Source organism: Sciurus carolinensis, chromosome 7, assembly GCF_902686445.1.
Source record: "Sciurus carolinensis chromosome 7, mSciCar1.2, whole genome shotgun sequence".
Lineage (NCBI taxonomy): Eukaryota > Metazoa > Chordata > Mammalia > Rodentia > Sciuridae > Sciurus > Sciurus carolinensis.
This window is the reverse complement of record NC_062219.1, coordinates 15464119-15485615: the sequence shown is the minus strand read 5'-3', so window position 1 is coordinate 15485615 and position 21497 is coordinate 15464119.

Sequence of the window (21497 nt, the reverse complement as noted above, 5' to 3'; positions counted from 1 at the left end):
CTCCCCCCACACTGACCTGCGAGGAGGTTGGTGTGCTCCGAGAAACCCCGAGAAACACAGTAGCTGCGTTGATTCTGTGTGAAAGGTGGGCCGAAGGCAGGCGGTGGGAGGACGGGCGCGGTGGTGACACCTGCGATCCCAGCCACCCGGAGACTGAGGCAGGAGGACTGCGAGTTCGAGGCCGCTCTCAGCAATTTAGAGACCGTGTCTCAAATTTTCCAAAAGGGATCGGGGATGTAGCTCCGTGTAAAGGAAGCCAGCGGGTCGGAGGTGCAGAGGTGGGACGGTCCCTTCCCGGCCACCTGAAGACTTCAGACTGACCGTCTTCCTCTGTTCCTTCTCGAGGTCTTGCCCCTGACCCTCACCACAGGGCCACCAACAACTTGGGAGGACAGGCTCTCCAGGCAAGGGGTCAGGGTCAGCTCCATGCTGGGGTCAAAGGTCAGGGCCTCAGCTGCCCAGAGGCCCCTTCACAGGCGGGGAAGGGAAAGGACCAGGCCGGTACCAGGTGGTCGGAAGGTCTCGCTCGCTCAGCCACCCGGGGCCGCAGCCTCAGCAGCAGTCCTCCCTCCTCTGCCCTGGTCACCGCCGTCGGCCCCACACAAGCGTAGCACATGCTCATGCAGCACCCGTCCTCCGCTGGCTTCAAGAGGCTGCTTTGTCTGGGCTGCTAGGAATCAATCCCAGGCCTGGCCAAGGCTGAGCGCGCGCTCTGCCGTCACCAGCAGCTCTGAGTTCTGGTAGTCACTCATGTGACCTCAACACAGCGCCACACGGTTACTTTAGGTTAGGGAGCAGGGGGTGGGGGGAGGGGAGGGGTCCCGGGTGGGCAGTAGAGCGAATCCTGTGCCTGTGTGACGCATGACCCATGTCATCCTGCAACGTGTAAATTCGGAAAAATGAGAGCTCACACTCCACGTGTGTATGATCTGTCAAAATGTATATATGCATCCTACTGTCTTGTACAACTAATTAGAACAAATAAAGTAATTTTTTAAAATTACAAGTTCTATTCTTATTGTGCAAATGAAGAAACTGAGGCAAAGAGAGATTGTTTAGCTTGCCTTAAATTCCACAGCTGCAAAGTAGCAGGGACAGGATTCAAATCCAATGTCTTTCCATAGGTAGGTAAGTAGGTAGAAGATCACATTGTTCTGGAAATACACTTTTGAAACAAATAGTACCTAGAGCTTTCTATGTGCCAATTGCTGCTCTATATGTTTTACAGAGAGGCTCATTTTATCTTTTAAGTCAGCACCTACTACTTATTTCATCTACACAGCTAGGTGACCCGGGTGACTTTAAGGGGGTGGGAGAGGGAATGCCAGGAAGACCTGAGCCGGGCCTGTACCTTATCAGGGAGGCTGATCATAAATCCCTGGAGCCCTGCCGCACTTGAAAATCAGCATCGTTTCTGGGGAGGTTATCAAGTCTTTGTTCCCAGCCTCGAATTTCATGGTCACCCCAGTGAGTCTACCTCTGGACCCATCTCCAGGAAGGTTCTGGCACGGCTGACAAACGCCCCAGCAAGGTGAGCAGCAGTCCCAGGCCCTTAGATGTATAATTGCATCCACAGACACGAAGAATATGAACAACTGGACTCCGAGCAACGAGGTGGTTCCGCATGAGCCGATTCCCAAGTGATGAGAGGAGACCTTTCAAAACGTGACTGGCAGCCTCAGAAGAGACCCCGCGCTCCAGCGCCAGGGTGGCCTGCACTCCGCTGGAAACAGGTAACGTCCCTGCATCCCCGACGCTCAGCGAAGGTGAACACGCCAGGGTGCAACTTTAATTTCCTCTCATTCTTTTCCTCCTCTTGGACAAAATGAATCAAGGTTTATATTCCCTTTAGTGTGTCCATTTTCTATAAAGCACAGGTGTAATGAATTCAAGATGCCCAGATGGGTCATCCTGCAGACGCGCTGCTGCTTTATGATTCGGATCCAGCCCTTTTAGGATTTTTCCATAGGAACAGCTTTTAGACTCTAGGGAAATGAAAAGAGGGATAATGATCTGAAGTTTCAAGTGGCCGCGGAGGTTCCACACTGTGTTTAAGAGTGCGTTTCCTTGCGCAGTGACCCGGCTGGCTCCAAGTTAAGACATGGTAGGACCAAGGACACCTGAACTCCCTGTGCTCCTCCCCCGGCTCCAGGCGTGCCCTCAGCTGTGATCAGTCACAAGCACACGGCCCTGGGGACACTCCTGCATTTTGGAGGCAAGTCTGCCTCCCAGGTGCCAGAGAAACATCCAGCTTCCTCAGAAGTGTCTGGGCGGACTCATTGAAGAAAGAGGGTCGGCCTCCGGGAAGAAGCCCAGGCTGCAAAGGCGCTTTCACAACGTGGTGAGGCTGGGTGTGGTGGGGCATGCCCGGAATCCCAGCAACCTGGGAGGCTAAGGCAGGAGGATCGAAAGTTTGAGGCCAGCCTCAGCAACTTAGCAAGACGCCTCTCAAAATAAAAAGGACTGAGATGTAGCCCGATCCTCAGTACCTCCAAACAAACAGACAAACCAGCTCAGTGAGCTCAGGTTCGCGGATCTGCTACCACAGCTCTGCCCTGACACCCCAGCTCCGGAAGCCTCCTCTGGTCAGTCAGGGGACATTTCACAGCGAAGCCCAGTCTGATGGGCTAGTGGAGGGTCTCCACTTCTCCAACGCCGGCTTCACCAAGCCGCAAGAGGGTCCCCACAGCGGGCAGCCTTTAAGAACTGGAGGCAAGGAGCGGTCCTGGGACATGCTCAAGAATGCAGACCAGTCGTTCAGGGACGCGGTCAGGACGCATGCTCTTCACTCAGAGCTCGCCTGAAATACAAGGATCCCTTGTTCCTGTAACTTTAGACAGGTCTCAAAACACGGGGTCCACGCGGAACCACCGGGCTTGCGGCGGGAGGTGGGCTGACTTGGAAGCAGATGGAACAAAGGATTGGGTTCCTACCGTAAGAGGAAAGGGCGAGATGTCAACCCGGGACCACCCAGGGAAAATTAAACACAGATCAACTCGTGTTCACAGAGGGGACATGCGAGTTTTGATGTCAGGAAAAACAAACACCACAACCGACCATCACCAGGGTTTCTCACACCCTGCCCTAGGGCGGCAGGGACTGCTGAGCAGCCACCCAAAGAGGAGCCGAGCTTCTGTGCCTTCCGTCCTGCAGCCTGGCCTGCGGCTGCAGAGGAAGCAGCGCCAAGAAGAGCGGCCTCAGGGGTTCCCAGCCGCGGAGCGTGGCTGAGAAAGGGGTCCTCCAGGGGCCACGCCTGCTCCTCAACCCCAGATCCCGCAGCAGAGGCCGCCCTGGCGCTCCGTGGACTTGGAGGCAGCCCACCCAGCCTGCCACAGCGGGGGCACCCCGGGCTCGGACCCACCCTGGGATGACAGGTGGAATGAACTTTCCAACTCCACCTTCCACCCCAAGCTTTTTTCAGCTGTTTTTTGGTTTTTGTTTTTGTTTTTTTAATGTTTTATGGAAATTCTCAAACATACTCACAGGTGGAGGACATAATGCAAAGGAGCCCAGAGTCAGAGTCAGCAGCCGCCAAGACGTACCCCGTCTCTGCGTCTCTCCCAGTTTTCTTCACAGCAAATTCCTGACCCCGTGTTATTTTATCCTCCTTGTACTTCAGGAAGAATCTCCAAAAAATACAATGATTACAACATCATTGTTATACTTAAAAAATGAACAGTGGTCCTTTGATATTATCTAAATCACAGCCCATATCAGATTCCCCGGATTTCATAAAATGGTCTTCTTCAATTGGTTTGTGCGCCGGTGGCCAGAAATGATCAAGTTCACTTGATCGTTATGCCTTTTAAGGCAAACACATTTCACCGAGCCTCCTACGCGTCTCATTTGGTTGTTATTTCTCTTAAGACTATAGCAGAAGCCTCCTCGCTTTATTATTTGGCATATTACAGAAATCAGGACAGTTGGACCAGGCCTGGTGACACAACATCCAAGATCCCAGCAGCTCAGGAGGTTGAGGCAGGAGGATCACGAGTTCAAAGTCAGCCTCAGCAATGATGAGGTGCTAAGCAACTCAGTGAGACCCTGTCTCTAAATAAAATACAAAAGAGGGCTGGGGATGTGGCTCAGTGGTTGAGTGTCCCTGGGTTCAATCCCCCAATACCAAAAAGACAGAGGAAGAAAAAAGAAATCAAGATAGTTGTCCTTCAGTTCTAAGCTTAATCTACCTCTGTGATCTCCATTCTCATTTCCTACCCTTTGATAGGAGGTTGGACTTAAAAAGAGGACAGTGTTTGTATGGTTGTGGATACTCCTAGACCAGACCAGGAATTCAGTATTATTTAACTTTTTTTTTTTTTTTTTCTCTTTTTGGTACCAGGGATTGAACCCAGAGACATTTAACCACTGAACCAATCCATATTCCAAGACCTTTTTATTTTTTATTTTGAGATGGGGTCTCACTGAGTTGCTTAGGTCTTCGCTAAGTTGCTGAGGCTGGATTTGAACTCACAATCCTCCTGCCTCAGTCTCCTGAGCCACTGGGATTACAGGTGTGTCCAACCTAGTTAACATTTTTCCAGTACCCTCTGCATTTTCTCATCTCTTTTTTTCTATTTTTTCCCATTTACCTTGCTTAAGAGCTACTTAACATTTGCTTATGGGCCTGTACCTGTTTCTTATGTTAACAATAAGCTGTGTGTTTCCCCAAACCGAGAATCATGCATTCATCCACTCATCGGCAGATGTTTACTAAATACCCACCACGTTCCAGCACCCTCTAGTCTTACGACCTAGCCCTCAATTTCCACACGTCAACTTTCCCCACTTTGACCAGAATGGGAATTTCCCTCCACTATCCCATTTTCCACGGTTTTCAAACCCAGACCTCCAACTCCTGGGTCTTTTTCTTTCCCCCAGTGGCCAGCTGCCCCTGCTCCCAGTCTTCCCTTCCTGCTAAAACTTGACCATGCTTCGGATCTCAGCTCCCTGACCTTCTATTCGACTCCCTGTACAAATCCAAGTCTAGCCACGCTGTTTTCTCTGCTCCTATCTAGAGGTTACTGTGGGAAAAAAGATAAGAGCACGGGTTCTTTTACTGAAATACATCGTTCCTCGTCTCAGCGGGGCCTCATTATCACCTGCCGATCCTTCCCCTTGTCTCTGGTCAGGTTGTTTTTTTTTACCTGTCGCTTATCAGCTCCTCCTTAGAAATATAATGAACAGTACTACTCAGAGGCCTTGTAGAAAGTCCCTCTATTGGGATTTGTCCACACAGTGCCAGGCTCCTGAAAACGTAGAACAGTAAGCTATGCATTTCCCCAAATAAAGAATTATCCAAATGTTCTCTCTGATAAGTGGATGCTGATCCACAGTGGGGGGTGGGGAGGGAAGAATGAAGGAACTTTGGATTGTACTGGGGGGGGTAAGGAGAGGGGCGGGGTGGTGGGGAGGACGTTAGATTGAGACAGATATAATGACCCTATATACATGTATGAAAAAAATTTAAAATAAATAAATAAATAAAAATTATCCATTCATTCCCTCACTCATAACAGATTTTTACTAAGTACCCACCACGTTCTAGTCACTAGGATGTAGTAGTTAATGACAGGTGAAATCCTTAGTCTCACAGAATTTACTTTCCAAGTGGAGAAGATAGATACTTTTTAAAAAAAAGTAACACAAAATAATTATACATCATGATGAGTTCCAAGGAAATGGAAGAGAGTCCGTGGGACAGGAAGGAGGAGGAAGCATCACTTAGACTAGCTGGCAAAGCAAGTTTTCTCATTTAAGCAGTGACTTAAATGACAAGAAATTGAAATGTCACCCCATGCCTCATAAATATGCCCAATTACTAGGTCAATTAAAAATTAAAAGTATGTTTTTCAGAGTAGACCTAAATCTTCATCATGTCAGCAAGGACTTGACTTCCTTAACAAGACTCCTAAAGCTCAAGAAGGAAAATCAAGAATCAGTAAGTGGGATGGATGCAAACTGAATGCTTCTTCTCAGCAGAGGAAACAATGAATAAAGTGAAGAGAGAGCCTACAGAGTGGAGAAAATCTTTACCACACGCACCTCAGATAGAGCATTCATCTCCAAGACATATGAAGAACTCAAAAAACTTAACACCAAAAAACCAAATACCCAATCAGTTAATGGGCCAAGGGACTGAACAAACACTTCACAGAAGAAGAAATATAATCAATCAACAAACATATCAAAAAATGTTCATCATCTCTTGCAATTAGAGATATGGAAATCAAAATTGCTCTAAGATTTCATCTCACTCCAGTCAGAATGGCAATTATCAAGAATACAACCAATAATAAGTGTTGGTGAGGTTGCGGGGACAAAAGTTACACTCATATATTGCTGGTGGAACTGCAGATTGATGCAACCACTTTGGAAAGCAGCATGGAGATCCCTAAGAAAACTTGGAATGGAACCACCATTTGACCCAGTTATCCCACTCCTTGGTTTATACCCAAAGGACTTAAAATCAGCATCTACAGTGATGCAGCCACATCAATGTTCATAGCAGTTCAAATCACGATAGCTAAACTGTGGAACCAATGTAGATGCCCTTCAACAGATGAATGGATAAAGAAAATGTGGTACATTTACACAATGGAATATTACTCAGCCTTAAAGAAGAATGAAATTATGGCATTTGTAGGCAAATGGATAGAACTGGAGAAGATCACGCTAAGTGAAATAAGTCAGTCCCAAAAAACCAAAGGTCAAATGTTTTCTCTGATAAGCAGATGCTGATCCATAGTGGGGGGCGGGGAGCAGGGTATAGGGAAGAATGAAGGAACTTTGGATTGTACAGAGGGGAGTGAGGGGAAGGGGTGGGCAATGAGGAAGGGAATTACAGTAGAATGAGACAGACTTTATTACCCTATATACATGTATGAAAAATGTTTAACAAAAATATTTATCACTATCAATAAAAAAGACAATGAAAAAAATTTTCAATACCACATATTACTTTACTAAGATTACTCTGAAATGTTCACATTTTTCCTGTTCCCAAATAAAATGAATATGTACTTACTAAGAATAATTTTTAAAAAGTGAAATATAAAACAAGTATGTTTTTCAAAAGTTTGGGTTAGGGGTGTAGCTCAGGGGTTGAGTGTACAATTAGTAGGCTCAAGGTTAAGCCTTAGATTCCCAGCACCAAAAAAAAATTTTTTTTCAAAGCAAAAGTTTGCTGTTTTGTTTTGTTTTGTTTTCTAATGACAAGAAAGAGTTGGGCATGGTGGTGCATGTCCATAATACCAGCAGTGTGTGAGGCTGAGATAGGAGGAGGGCAAGTTTGAGATCAGCTTGCAACTTAGCAAGACCCTGTCTCAAAATAAAAAATAAACAAGAAAGGACTGGGGATTTGGCTCAGTGGTAAAGCACTTCTGGATTCAATCCCCAGTTCCACCTATGGAAACAGCTGGCAGGGGCCTCTGTTGTCCTGGGAACCCAAAGCACCCGGACAGACTGACATCATAGACGTAGGCAGGAGCTACATCAGGTCATGCCTGATGGACTTTATCTGGACTGTGTCTTTTTTTGTAAGTGAAATGAGAAGTCACTAGAGGTTTTTGTTGATTTTGGTGCCGAGAATGGAACCTAGGCTCTTGAACTCCCTAGGCCAGGGGTCTACCACTGAGTGACACCCCAATCCACCACCCGAGGCTTTTAAGCAGGAATCAGATCGGTCAGACCTTGGTTTGAGTTCCTGGGTGGATGTGATAACATTTACAGTCAGCCTTCTGCATCCTTGCTTCTTCATCCATGGATTAAGCCAACCACAGATCAAAAATATTCAGAAAAAAGTCATCTGTATTGACTACGTATAGACTTTTCTCCTTATTATTCCCTGTACCGTACAATACAATAGAAGGTCAGGTGGGGTGGCACACACCCATAATCCAGTGACTCAGGAGGCTGAGATAGGCCTCATCACAGCTAGAGGCAGCTTCAGCAATTTAGCAAGACCGCTCAAAATAAAAAATAGAAAGGGCTGGGGATGGAGCTCAGAGGTAAAGCACTCCTGTGTTCAATCCCCTGAAGCACAAGAAAAAAATAAATAAATAAACACTACTATTTACATAGTATTTTTTTTTCTATTTTTGTTTTAGTTGTAGGTGGACACAATACCTTTATTTTATTTTTCTGTGGTGCTGAGGATCAAACCCAGGGTCTCATGCATGCTAGGTGAGCGCTCTACCACTGAGCCACAACCCCAGCCCTGAGATAGTATTCATATTACATAGGTATTACAAGTAATCTAGAGATAATTTAAAGTATATGGGAGAAAAAGGAACATAGAAAAAAGAACATTAAATATACAGGAGGATGTGTTAGATTATATGCAAAGACCACTCCGTTTTATATTAGGGACTTGAGCACCTATGGATTAGGGTCTTGGAACCAACACTGTCACCCTAAGGATCCCAAGGGACAATTGTAATAAGAAAGGGAAATGAGCTGGGCACAGGGGCACACACCTATAATCCCAGCTGCCTGGACACCGAGGAAGGAGGATCCTGTGTTGGAGAGCAGGCTCAGCAACGTACAGAGACCATCTCTCAGACTAAAACAAGAGCAAGGGGGATGTGGCTCCGTGGTAGTGCGTTTACCTAGAATATTTGAGGCCCTGGGTTCCAATCCCAACAGAGCAGTGAAGGGAAAATGTGTCTAAGAGGGAAAATTGGGGGATGAATAAAAAGTTGTTTTTAGGCCTCTGAAATTTGAAATGCCTATCAACCAGCCCTGGAGAAGTCCAGCAGGGTGTTGGATTTCTGAGCTCGGCATTGGAGAGAAAGGCAGGGACTGGGGATAGAAACCGGAAGTCATCAGCCTGGGAAAGGCTTTTACAGCCAGAGGCAGGACAAGGTCACCAGGGCAAAAATATAGAGGAGAACAGGGGTTTCCACCTGCAGGACACAGAAAGTGGAGCCAGCAAAGGAAACGGGAAGGAGCAGTCAGGGTGGTGCCGTGGATGACGCCAGAGGAGCCCGAATCCCTCTTCGGAGTGACCGGTCCACCACTGCTCCCTCGGAGAGGACCGGCCAAGCCGAGGGGACCGAGTCCGGACAAGTGGGGCTCAGTGGTAACCTTGACCAAGGCAATTTCAGTTCCGGGATCCAGAAGGTAGAGAGCTGAGGGCAGAGTCGAGTAGGACCAGGGCAACCTAACTTTTTGCTTTTCTCCTGCAGCTCTGGGAACGAACCGCTGAGCTACACCCCCAGCCCTTTTTATTTTTTTCTTTGGAGACAGGATCTCACTAAGTTGCTCAGAATGGACTCTAATTTGTGATCCTCCTGCCTTAGCCTCCGGAGCGGCCACGCTTGTGTCACCATACCTGGCTCAGGATAGGTCATCCGGAGAATTCTTGCCGAGCTAGAGGCAAGAGTTGAGCAGTTGCTGGAGGGGAAGGTGGCCTCAGGGATGGTTTTACTTTCTGACTGTGGGAAACTAACGGGCCCACTGAACAGAAGGATGCAGTGGAGAGCGAGAAATCGATGACACTAGAGACGCGAAGGAAATTGCTAGAATGGAGTCCTGTGATCACTCTGCAACCTATTCCAGGAGTGTTTCAGAACAGCTTTGTCTTGCTGTTGCCGTGGCACCTGCTTGTAATTCCAGCTACTTGGAAGACTGAGGCAGGAGGAGAACAAGTTCGAGGCCAGCCCGCGCAGTTCCAATTTGGGGGTTGGTGGGTAGGGCAGTGCTGGGGATTGAGCTAGCATTGAGCTACAGCCTGGCCCCATTAGCCTAAGCCGTTTAGCAAGACTCCGCCTCAAAATAAAATAAAAATGTCTGGGGTGCAGCTCAGTGGTAGAGCACCCCTGAGTTCAATTCACAGTACTGCAAAAAAAGGGGGCGGGTGGCGGGGGAGTCTCTTCCTCTAAAATACAATCAGTTGACTATTTGGGACGTGCTGAAAGTTAACACTTTAAAAGAAGTTATCATGATAATAGATTGAGCAAGGAGAATTATTTTTAGAAAAGAGGCAAAACAATAGAATTGCAATGGTGTTTTAATAGCTAAAATTTCCTGTCAACTCTTTTAGTCACAGGATGGTCTCCTCTTTAAGATACAAAATTATCTTGTGATCCAAAAATAGCTGGCCTGGGCATTATTCCCTTGAAGTTTCCCTTAAAATGTAATTTTACTTTCCTTTAAAAATATTATGGTCAGGCTGGGGTGGTGGCTGAGTGGCAGAGTGCTTGCCTAGCACGTGTGAGGCACTGGGTTCGATTCTCTGCACCACATATAAATAAATAAAAAATAAGATATAAAAAGGCCCATTGACCACTAAAAAAATATTTTAAAAAAATATTATGATCTGCATGATTCTACAGAACTTGCTTCTATTTACAAAGCTCGCCTCTGGAATAAAAGGCAATTTAGTAGCCCAAGGGGAAAATATATTTAATATATCGTTAATATATTTCTGGTTCCCTTTTGGATTGTAACAAGTCAGTAAGACCCTCAGAATAAACCCCATGTGGGGTGGGGGAGGGGGAGGGGTGGGACTTGAATTTCAGAATCACTCTGGTCTTATAAATTTTGAAGGGATGTCAAATTGATCTTACCTCCCTAACATGTTTTCAATAAATCTGTCCTTAGTATTAATACACGAGATAGTTTTCCTTGGATTATTTTATTTGTTGGTTGGACAGTTGCTTAGTGACTCTTGTTTGACTCTCTCTAGAACTTTCAGACTTTATTTTTGTAAGGTTCTCAATTCTTTTACAGGAATACTTCCATCAAATCTGTTTTTTGTTTGTTTGTTTCTTGGTTTTTGTACCAGGGATTGAACCCAGGGGTGCTTTACCTCCGAGCCACATCCCCAGCCCTTTTTTATATTTTATTTAGAGACAGGGTCTTGCTGAGTTGCTTAGGGCCTCGCTTAGTTGCTGAGGCTGGTTTTGAACTTGAAATCCTCCTGCCTCAGCCTCCCGAGCTGCTGGGATTACAGGTGTGCACCACCAAGCCCTGCTTGAAACTGTATTTTTCAAAGATTTTTAAAACACTTTTGATTTTTAGAAATTTTAGGCTTTAGAATCATGGTCGGGCTTTGTGTCCCTGTCCTCTGGCCCATATAAGATGCTCTCTACTGACTGCACTCTCATGGCAGTGGAACAGGGCTTCACTTGATGCTGTGATTATATCCCCTGTTGCTTTGCAACTTACATGATTTTTCTTTTTTCCCAAACTTTTCCCTGATTTTCTTTTCCCTAACCTTATCCTCCCTCATCTACTTTTCCCTGATCTTCTTTACCCTGATTTTCTCCTTCCTGATCTCTCCTCTCTAATCTTATTCCCTCTGAATCACCTCTATAAAAGCCCCCTGTTCCTAGTGATGGGCAGAATCATGGCCTTTGGGACAGAAGTCCCTGTGTTTCTCTTTTGCTAGCAAAGCAATAAACCTCCTTTTTCCTTTTTCTCAAAACCACCTCCTCACTATTGGATCAACATCCGGGAGAAGGACCAAGCTTTTGGCAACAGCAGGACTGCAGTTCTGTTGAGGGTTCTCCTAATACTAAGATAGCTCCAAAGGGCCACTTGTATTCCACTTACAAGTCAAAGACAGTATAAATGGATATGAAATGCTGGAGTAAATACATTATGCACACACACACACATAAATACACATTTGCATGCAAAATCATAATAGAAGATACAAACTAAATTTTTAATTTTTCATAATGGTCTCCTATGGTAAATTATTTTTGTTATTTTCTTTGTGTGTTTATACCTGCACACACAATTTGGGTACTAGGGATTGAACCCAAGGGCTTTTTACCACTGAGCTACACCCCCAGCCCATTTTTATTTTTATATTTTGCGAGATCTCTCTAAGTTGCTGAGTCTGGCCCTCCTCATGAGTTGCTGGAATTAGGCGTGCACCAGAAACTCATGAGGTAGCAGATCTTAACCTCAAATAATGTGAGGCTCAGCCAGGCATGTTAGCCCATACCTGTTAATCCCAGTTTTTGGAGAGATTGAGGCAGGAAATTCAAGACCAGTCGAGCAAAAATTTAAAAAAAATTTTTTAAAAAGGCTGAAAATGTAGCTCAGTGATAGGGTATCCCTGGGTTCAATCTGCAAAATTTAAAATTTTTAAAAAAGAAAGAAAGAAAAAGAGTGAGCCCCTTCCAGCCCCTTCCATTTTTATTTATCCCAACTAGCGTTAATATTCACGTTATATGAAAATATATTATTGCATTTTATTACAGGCAACTTCTGGAGACCCCACTGGGGTTTTTAATGCTTTGTGTTACCTTTCTAAAATGCAACATTCTCTAAATTCTGAACCATGAAAGACTCCCAGGATTTGGGTAAGGATTTATGTATCTACAATATACTGGGCAGTGTCCCATCCCACCAAAAAGTCAGAATATGCACACTTCAGCCCTGGAGCCCAGGACCAAAACTGAGATGGCAAGAAATGCACACAAGAAAAACTTTAAATCTTTCAAATCAGCCTTCAAACAAATTAACAGTCTTGGTCTGTATTGAAGCAAATAGTACTGCTTACAAACATTTAATACATGAGCACCCCAAGTTGTATAGTATCACGTGTATGTGATAGATAAAATCCTGGCCTAAAAATGTAGGAGATATGTGCTTAATCAGGAAGGAAAAAAGATTATTTATAATCCCTGTGCAGTAGACACTTCCAGATGTGAGCATCAACAACCTAATTTAACATAATAGGAATTAAGTCAAAAAGGAACGTATTTCCAGAGGCCCAGGAGGATTGCAAGTTCAAGGTCAGCCTCAGTCATTTAACAAGATCTTGTCTCAAAATAAAAAATAAAAGGGCTGGTGGTGTAGCTGAGTAGTAGAGTAGCCCCGGGTTAAATCCCCAGCACAACACACACACACACACACACACACACACACACACACACACACAGACCTATTGGCTCCTGTTTATAAAAAGGCCAGGCTGGTGGAGGCCCTACTCTCAGGCCTGTTTTCTCCTCTATAATATCTTTCTACAGACTCTTACCACAGATGGCTCTGGTGGTGCTCAATTTATAGTCCCAGCAGACTTCAATCCCACATGGGAAGAGAGATAGGCTCTCCTCCTTCACCATTTCAGTCCCTAAAAGTGACCTAGGCTGGCAGGCTCGGTTGCACAAGCCTGTAATCACAGTAACTTGGGAGACTGAGGCAGGAGGATTGTAAATTGGAGGCCAGCCTCAACAAGTTAATGAGTTGCTAAGAGCAATTCAGCAACTGAGCTAAGCTCAATAGTAAGGTCAGTGGTAAAGCACTTTGGGGTTCAATCCTCAGTATCAAAATGTAAATAAAATTAAATAAAAGTGACCCAGCTTGGCCATGCTTGGCTTATAACTGATGAATGTATCTTGAGGATTAGGGGACACTGAACAGCACAAATCACATCTTGGTGGAGAGAAGATGCAGGGCTTTGTAATTGACAGCCATCCTATCATTAAATGGGACAGGATAGGGCAATTCCAAAACCTTTATTTTGCTGTGTCACATTAATTTTTTTTTTTTTAAGGTAGTGGGGAGGGGCAGATATGACTCGCCTCCCTGTAGCATTTTTCTTTTAAGAAGGACCCTTTGGTCACAGGCTGAGATCAGAGGATGAAGGGACTCTAAAGGAACCCAGTCTCTCTGGTCACATTGGTGAATTTCTGCATGTGAGTATTCACAAGTGGATTCAAAAGAGGAGGCATAGGAAATGGCTCTGAACGTGCCTGTCTGCACTAAACCAGGTGAGGCTTAAGGTGTGTGAAGGAAAGGGTATGTTGGTGGGAGAATCAGAGGAGGGGATTTCGGTAGGAACTGTAGCATTTATCTGTTTAAAAGATTTTGCCCCTGGCTGAGTCTAAATTGGAATGTTCTTGTCAGTACTTCCTTTCTTCTTTTAAACATGAGAAACGTCTGGCTCTCTTCTGGATTGAGATAAACTTGTGAGGACAGGCTCATATTCAATGGCTATAACCCTGACCTAAAATATCGAAGAGATAAGCTTGACTGGGTGCAGAATCATTGAGAATCCCTATCTATCTGTTGGGCTTCTCTGGTTGCAAGCATCAGAAGCCTGACTTAACATGAATAGAGCAAAACAAATAATTTTTTGGTCCTTAAGGAAACATTAAGAAGAAGCAGTTAAAAATCAACCAAGGGTTGATCTTACTACACTTCTGATATCTGAATCAAAATCTCCGGTATCCAAGTTGCAATAACTTTCTAAATAACTCGCTGAAAGTCCCAGGGAATGATGTGTGATGTTCCAGAAGACAGAGGTACAGAGGCACAGGGGCTGTTCCTGGAACGTCTCTGCATAATTAAGTTACAGTTGCTGTTTGCAAGTCACTGCAGGGAAAACTTTCCAAGGCGCTGCTTACTGCAGGCACCAGCAAGAAACAGAGTAGTTCTTGCATTACATTGTAATTATATTTGGGATCATCCTTTGTTTTACTCTTGGAGGACAAAGATTGTCTTAATGCAGAAGTCGGAATAAGCGCAGACCCTTCTGGAGGCCTGCAGTACCTAGGATCTACTAAAAACCCGGGGCGCTCCAGCTCTGGACAAGCCCCCTGTTCACTATTACAGACTGAAGAAAGGAATACGTGAAGCCCAGCCTTGGCAACTTGGCCACTTAGCAAATGAAATCCATAATGTGTAGGTATGTGATACAAAGCAAGCCTCTTTGGATGTTCTAACAACCCTGAAAGGACAACATCATTATCCCTGTTTTCATACATAAAGGAAATAAGGCTCAGAGAGCTGTGATTCACGTTTCCACGAACATCCACTTCAAAAGGCAAAGCCGGGATTCTAGAACTGAACTGTGAGATCTCAGAGCCTGACCAAGGCTGCGGGTGGGCACAGGCTGCTGGTGTCTTCAGGGGACCACGAAGCTGCACCCCGCTTGGGTCGCCTTTCTCCTCTTCTCCTCATCGACCCCACCCTGATTTCTCACCCCCGCTCCCCACTTCCAGATGGCGCCAACACACAACTCTGAGCATTGAGTTTCTGCCACATGAACTTTCGGGGACCTGCTCAAACCACAGCATGTGGGAAATGGCACGCGTGACCTCCAATAGGGATTCTGGAAGGAAAAAAACAGCCCATTCCTCCTTCCTGCCTGCTGGAGCTTCCACGTGAGGGGTGTTGGCAGAGGAGGTCACTCCTGGAGAGCCACACGATGGGGAGGCCCAGAGATGGACTCTGTGTCTCCAGGGGGCACAACCGTGTCCATTCTTCATGTAAAAGTAAAAGTCCATCTAACTTTTCTCCCCAGTTGTTTAAAGGCTTTCTTTTCTTTTTTGTTCTAATTAGTTATACGTGGCAGTAGAATGCATTTTGACACATCATACATAAATAGAGCATAACTTCTCATTCGTCTGGTTGTACATGATGAAGAATCACCCAGGTCATATATGGGTAATGATGTAAAAGTCCCTCTAATTTAAGCCATTGTTAATTGGCGGTTTTGTTTGCCCTCCCTCCCACTGAGGATTGAACCCAGGGCTGCTCTACACTGAGCTACATCTCCAGCCCTTTATTTAATTTTATTTTGAGGCAGGATCTCTCCAAATTGCTGAGGCCAGCCTTGAATCCTCCTGCCTCAGCCTCCCCAATGGCTGGGATTACAGGCGCACACAACCATGCCTGGCTACTTGGGGATTTCGTCATCGCAGGCAGATTGGATCCTAACTACTAAAAGGCAGAGTTCTATCAGCACCCTTCCTCCCAATCTCACTGTGTGACCTTCAGCTAGTGATTTTATCTCCCCTTGGGGTCACTGGGAGAAGCAATGAGACAAACCAGCGAGACACCAGGAGAAAGCAGCGGCTTTCTGATGGCCTGTTGAGTGTGACACAGAATGGGTGCGGGAGAGAAAGGCTGGGACACAGGACTCTCAACTCATTGTCCCTGAAGTGCTAAAGAGCAGCACAAGCGGTCACATCTAGGACTGCGCAGCACAGATTGGAAGTTCTTTGAGGATTCAGAGGCGAGAAAGTCCACGTGCTGGAGTTGACAGTGAAAGGTTTGGTGATGGAGACTAGGTATGAGCTGGGCCTTAAGAGATGAACCTGGTTTAGTGGGTAAGCACAACTCTCAGCTACTCTTAGCTACTACCTAACCCTACTTTTAAAAAAGACGTGGGGCTGGAATGGCGGCACATGCCTGTGATCCCAGCGACTTTGGAGGCTGAGGCAGGAGGATCACGAGATCAAATCCAGCCTCAGCAATGGCAAGCAACTCAGTGAGTCCCTGTCTCTGAATAAAGAATACAAAATAGGGCTGGGGATGTGGCTCAGTGGTTGAGTGCCCCTGAGTTCAATCCCTGGTACCAAAACAGAAAAGAAAAGAAGTGGGCGGGGAGGCGTTGGTGACTGGATTATGTGACGAATAGGCAAGAGGTAGACTTGGGGAGACCTGGACGGAGACCAGATGACGCCAGCAGGACGCGGTCTCCGCTCTGCTTTCCTGAGCTCACTGCCTTTTCGCAAGGCCAGGGCGGTGTGGGGGCTGCGGATGTGCACCCTCTCCCCAGGGGAGAAGAGCTGCTTCCTGAGGGCTGCCGGAGTCCTCAGCCTGATGACTCCTTGGGGCTCCGCTGCGCAGACCTGGGGCATGTCCCCTCCTGTGGAGGGGCAGAAAGGAGAGCCGGGCTGCATGGACCGTCTGGGGAGGGCGAGCATTTAAAGGGCAGGCGCCGTGTTACTGGCTGTAGAAGGGAAGGGATGCTGGGTAGGATCTTGTTCAAGGAAAAGAGCAAAGAGGCAAGGCCTGGAGGGAGCGCCCGGGACTGGCTGAATGGGAGAGAGTTCACGTAGGCCAGAAACGTGCCAGCTGGGCAGAGGGGTCCCCTTCTCCCCCCCATCTTAGTTTGAAAAGCTGTCATAACAAAATAGGATTCTTTCTCACCGCTGTGGAGTCGGAAAGTTCAAGAGCAGCACGTCACACAGGGTAGATCTCCTCTGAGCCCCTCTCCTTGGCTTGCCAGGGGCCACCCTCCTGCCTCTTCACGTGGCTGAACCTCCTCACATACAGGCCCCTGATGTCTCTTCCTCTTCATGTAAGGACAGCAGTCGCCTGGACTGGGGCCGTCCCATATGACCTCATTTAGCTGTGATTACCTCCTCAGGGGCCTTATCTCCAAATACAGTTATATTCGGAGGTCCCAGGGGCTCAGATTTCAATGTATAAATTTTAGGAAGGAATCACACTTCAGTCCATGACACTCACTGCTGTCTCAGGGGCAGGAATAAAATGACAGATGTTGGATTTCTCACATATTTAGAAAAAAATCTAAAGATCGCAGCTGGATGGTATGATGGTGTGGGAAGCCAGTTATCAGCAAATCTTCCTCGTGACCCTGAGTCAGTAAAAGCCGCTGTCTTGAAAGAGAAACCTGTCCTCTACAGACACTGGCCTTCCAGAGCCCTTGGCCTTCTGGAACGGCTCAGAGCCAGAACAAAGGCAAAACAAAGCAAGCGAGCAAACAAAACGGAGAATCCAACCAAGGGATCCACAAATCAAAGGAACACTTACACAATCAGCTGGTGACCTGTGGGAAGGGTCACTGAGCAGCCTGTTGAGCAAAGTCAGGGCATTTAGAGCCAGGATGGGCCGGAACACCCAGCACCTATTGCAGGTGGACACTCAGGAAGCAACGGCTAGATTGAATTTAAGAAAAAGGTGCAGAACGAGGTGCTGGTGAATTGCCTGTGTTCTGACAACACAGCTGAAGAGCCTTCAGCATCTAGGACGGGGGCAGAGGAGAGGTAAAAGCTACCTGCACTTGGATTCAGGATCCTCTGGAGAACAGAACACAGAATAAGATATTTCTAGGCTGGGTGTGGATGGGCAAGAGGTGGGAAGGGGAGAGGGCAATGGATGTGTTCCTTGATCAGCCAATCAAAACGAGATACACCCCTCCCACCTCCCATCTTAGGTCTCCTACTATCTCCCCAACTAACAGGGCTTTCTTTTTCCCTTCCCTCCCCTCCCCTCCCCTTCCCTCCTTTCCTTCCTTCCTTCCTTCCTTCCTTCCTTCCTTCCTTCCTTCCTTCTCTCCTTCCTCCTTCCTCCCTCCCTCCCTCCCTCCCTCCCTTCTCTCCTTCCTCCTTCCTCCCTCCCTCCCTCCCTCCCTCCCTCCCTTCCTTCCTTCCTTCCTTCCTTCTCTCCTTCCTCCCTTCCTTCCTTCTCTCCTTCCTCCTTCCTCCCTCCCTCCCTCCCTCCCTTCCTTCCTTCCTTCCTTCCTTCCTTCTCTCCTTCCTCCTCCCTCCTTCCTTCCTTCCTTCCTTCCTTCCTTCTTTCCTTCCTCCCTCCCTCCCTCCCTCCCTTCCTTCCTTCCTTCTCTCCTTCCTTCCTTCCTTCCTTCTCTCCTTCCTCCTTCCTTCCTTCCTTCCTTCCTTCTCTCCTTCCTTCCTTCCTTCCTTCTCTCCTTCCTCCTTCCTTCCTTCCTTCCTTCCTTCTTTCTTCCTTCCTTCCTTTTATCATTCCTTTCTTTCATACTGGGGATTGAACCCAGGGGCGCTCTACCACTGAGCTACACCCCCAGTCCTTTTTATTTTTTATTTTGAGACAGGGTCTTGCCAAATTGAACTTGCAACCCTCCTGCTCTGCCTCCCCAGTTGCTGGGATTACAGGTGTGCGCCGCCACACCTGGCACAAACCATCTTTTCAGTGGCAATAGTCTCTTGATCTGTTGGTCTTCCTACACCTCACATTTTCTAGCAATACATCGTACACACACAGATTTCAAGGTCAGCCTGACCACATTAGTGAGACCTCGTTTCAAAATAAAAGGAACTGGGAATGTAGCTCAATGTACAGTGCCCCTGGGTTCAATTCCCCTTACTGGAAAGAGAGAGGGGAGAGAGAGAGAGAGAGAGAGAGAGAGAGAGAGAGAGAGAGAGATGGAAATGCAGGTTTCAGGACTGGTATGTAGGAGAGAAAGAGGAGGAAAAAACCCTGGTTTTATAGTACCATATTTGCAAGTCAAACCTCTTATCTTTGGGGGTTTTCACTACAATTAGAAGGAGACAACATCACCTCTTATGAGATATGACTCTAATTTCGAGATGGTCATATAAAGAAAAGAGCCATTAAATTTATATTTTTCATTTCTCTCTTACATTTGCCTTCTTATCTTTGAAGGTTATAAACTTGATGGGGATAGGTCGTATATTTTTACAGTACACTAGTATTTAAAATGTCAAGAAGCAAAAAAAAATGGGGGCACCATTTAGCTTGAGATTTCTCATGCACGCTCATTGCTCTTCTCCGACAGCTGCTCTCTTCCCTCTCATGCGCTTAGCTATCACTCCCTCACCCTCGGAGGCCCGTGGTCAGGCCAAGCAAAGACACAGCATCCAACAAGCAGCACATTCTTTCTTATTTATTTTTATGAAGCACATTACTGTACTAAAGCACCAGAGAAAAGAAGGCTAATTTAATTGGTGTCTAGTCTGCAAAGAATGGAAATGGCATCTGTAATGTAGAAAGGTTATTTGTCATCTGCTTCTTGGAAAAAAAATAGATGCTCTGCCCGATTTGTATCTTTCCTCTGCTCTCAGCAATGGCAGTTTGCTGTCCACCACACAGCCACAGGGCCAGTCCCCAGCCTCTGCGGATTTATGTTCTCTTCCGACTCCTGCAGTAAGTAACTCCCAGAAGGCTGTGTGCCTTTCAGCACTGGGAGATGGAGGGTTTGTTGGACATTCTGCAAACATGTATCCTGTTCATCATCAGATTAGCAGTAATTGTGAACACAGAAGAAAAATTATCAAATTCACGAAGTATTCTACAGATTAGCCCAACTACAATTATTTGTGGTCGGCATAGTGCCTGAATTTTTGCATTTGGTGGAGGTAATATAGGCTGTGAAAACAAGGCTAGCCAGCAGTTTTTCATTTGTTATTTTTTAACAAAAGCAGAATGAGAAAATGGATCTGGAAGCACTTTGAAAATCCCAAGGCTCTATACAGATTTATTATAGAGTTAATTCTTACTGATTTCATTGTTTGTTATGTGCTATTTAAAAGAAAAAAGGTAAGAAAGAAACTGCATAATTTAGTTCATTTTCTTTCTTACTGAAATTCTACATGCATGAGAATTACCCCTTTTATTGTGTAGGTATTTTAATATGTTCAGATGGAAAATCTCACTCCAGTGAACGCTTTTGCTGTCCAAAGAGTGACCTGCTTTCAACCCAATTTTTTTAATGAGCAAAAGACTTGAACAGGCACTTTACAAAAGAGGTCATACAATTGACCAACAAACACAAAAAGTGCTCGCAATTAATCACCAAGGAAAGACAAATTAAACTCTATTTACCACCGTATGCCTATCAGCGTGGCTAACCCTGAAAAAGAGCTACCAATATTGAGAATTGGCAAAGGTGTCCGGTAACAGCCTTCTCACATGCTGCTGGTGACACTTTTGTGAAAAACTATTTTCTGGCGGAGCACACCTGAAATCCCAGCTACTAATTAGGCTGAGACAGGAAGATCACCTGAGTCTGGGAGTTCAAGACCAGTTAGTAGCCAAGTGTAGTGGCACATGCCTGTAATCCCAGTGACTTGGGAGCCTGAGGCAGGAGGTCTTCACATTCAAGGCCAGCCTCAGCAACTTAGTGAGACCCTGTCTGGAAATTAAAATTTAATAAAGGACTTGGAATACAGCTCACTGATGGAACATTTGCCTAGCATGTACTAGACCCTGGTTTCAATCCCCAGTACAGAAAAAGAAAGAAAGAAAGAAAGGAAAGACATCCCCTTTCCACCAAAGATGTCCATGTCCTAATCCTGGAAAACTATGAATGTGTTACCTCAAGTGGAAAAAGGGTAATTAAAGTAAGGACCTTGAGGTAGGGAGATTAGTCAGAACTAAATGGGTAGACACAATCGAATCCCCAAAATCCATAGAGAACTTTCCCACTGATCAGAGAGAGACACCACAATGAAAGAAGGATTGGTGACATGTGAAGAAAGAAGGATTCAAATCCACCATCGCTGGATTAAAAGATGGAGAAGCCACGAGCCAAAGAACACAGAGGCCTCCAGAGGTTGGGAATGACCCTTGACTGAAAGCCAGCGAGAAAATGGAGACCTCAGCTCTAGAACAGCAAGATGCACTTCTGCAACCACCCGAAGAGCAAGGAAACATCCTCCCCTGGAGATTCTGGGAAAACAGTCCTGCTGCTGTCGGGTGAGACCACCATTGTTGACAGTAGACGGTGTGCTGTGGAAGGTAAGAGAGTTGGTGGTCAGTTGTTACAGCAGCGACAGAAAATGAACTCAGCCCCCAAAGAAAGGTGTGCGTGTGTGCACCAGAAAATATGTACAGTGATGTTCACAGCAAAATTATTCAGAGGAGCCCCAGACTGGAAATGACCCGGATGGCCATTAGCAGGATAGACAAGTTAACTGGCAGAGCCATACACAGCGGGGAGCATGTACAGCAACAAGAAGAAAGGAAGGTGGCAGTCATGGGGCTGGGCCTCACAAACACAGGTG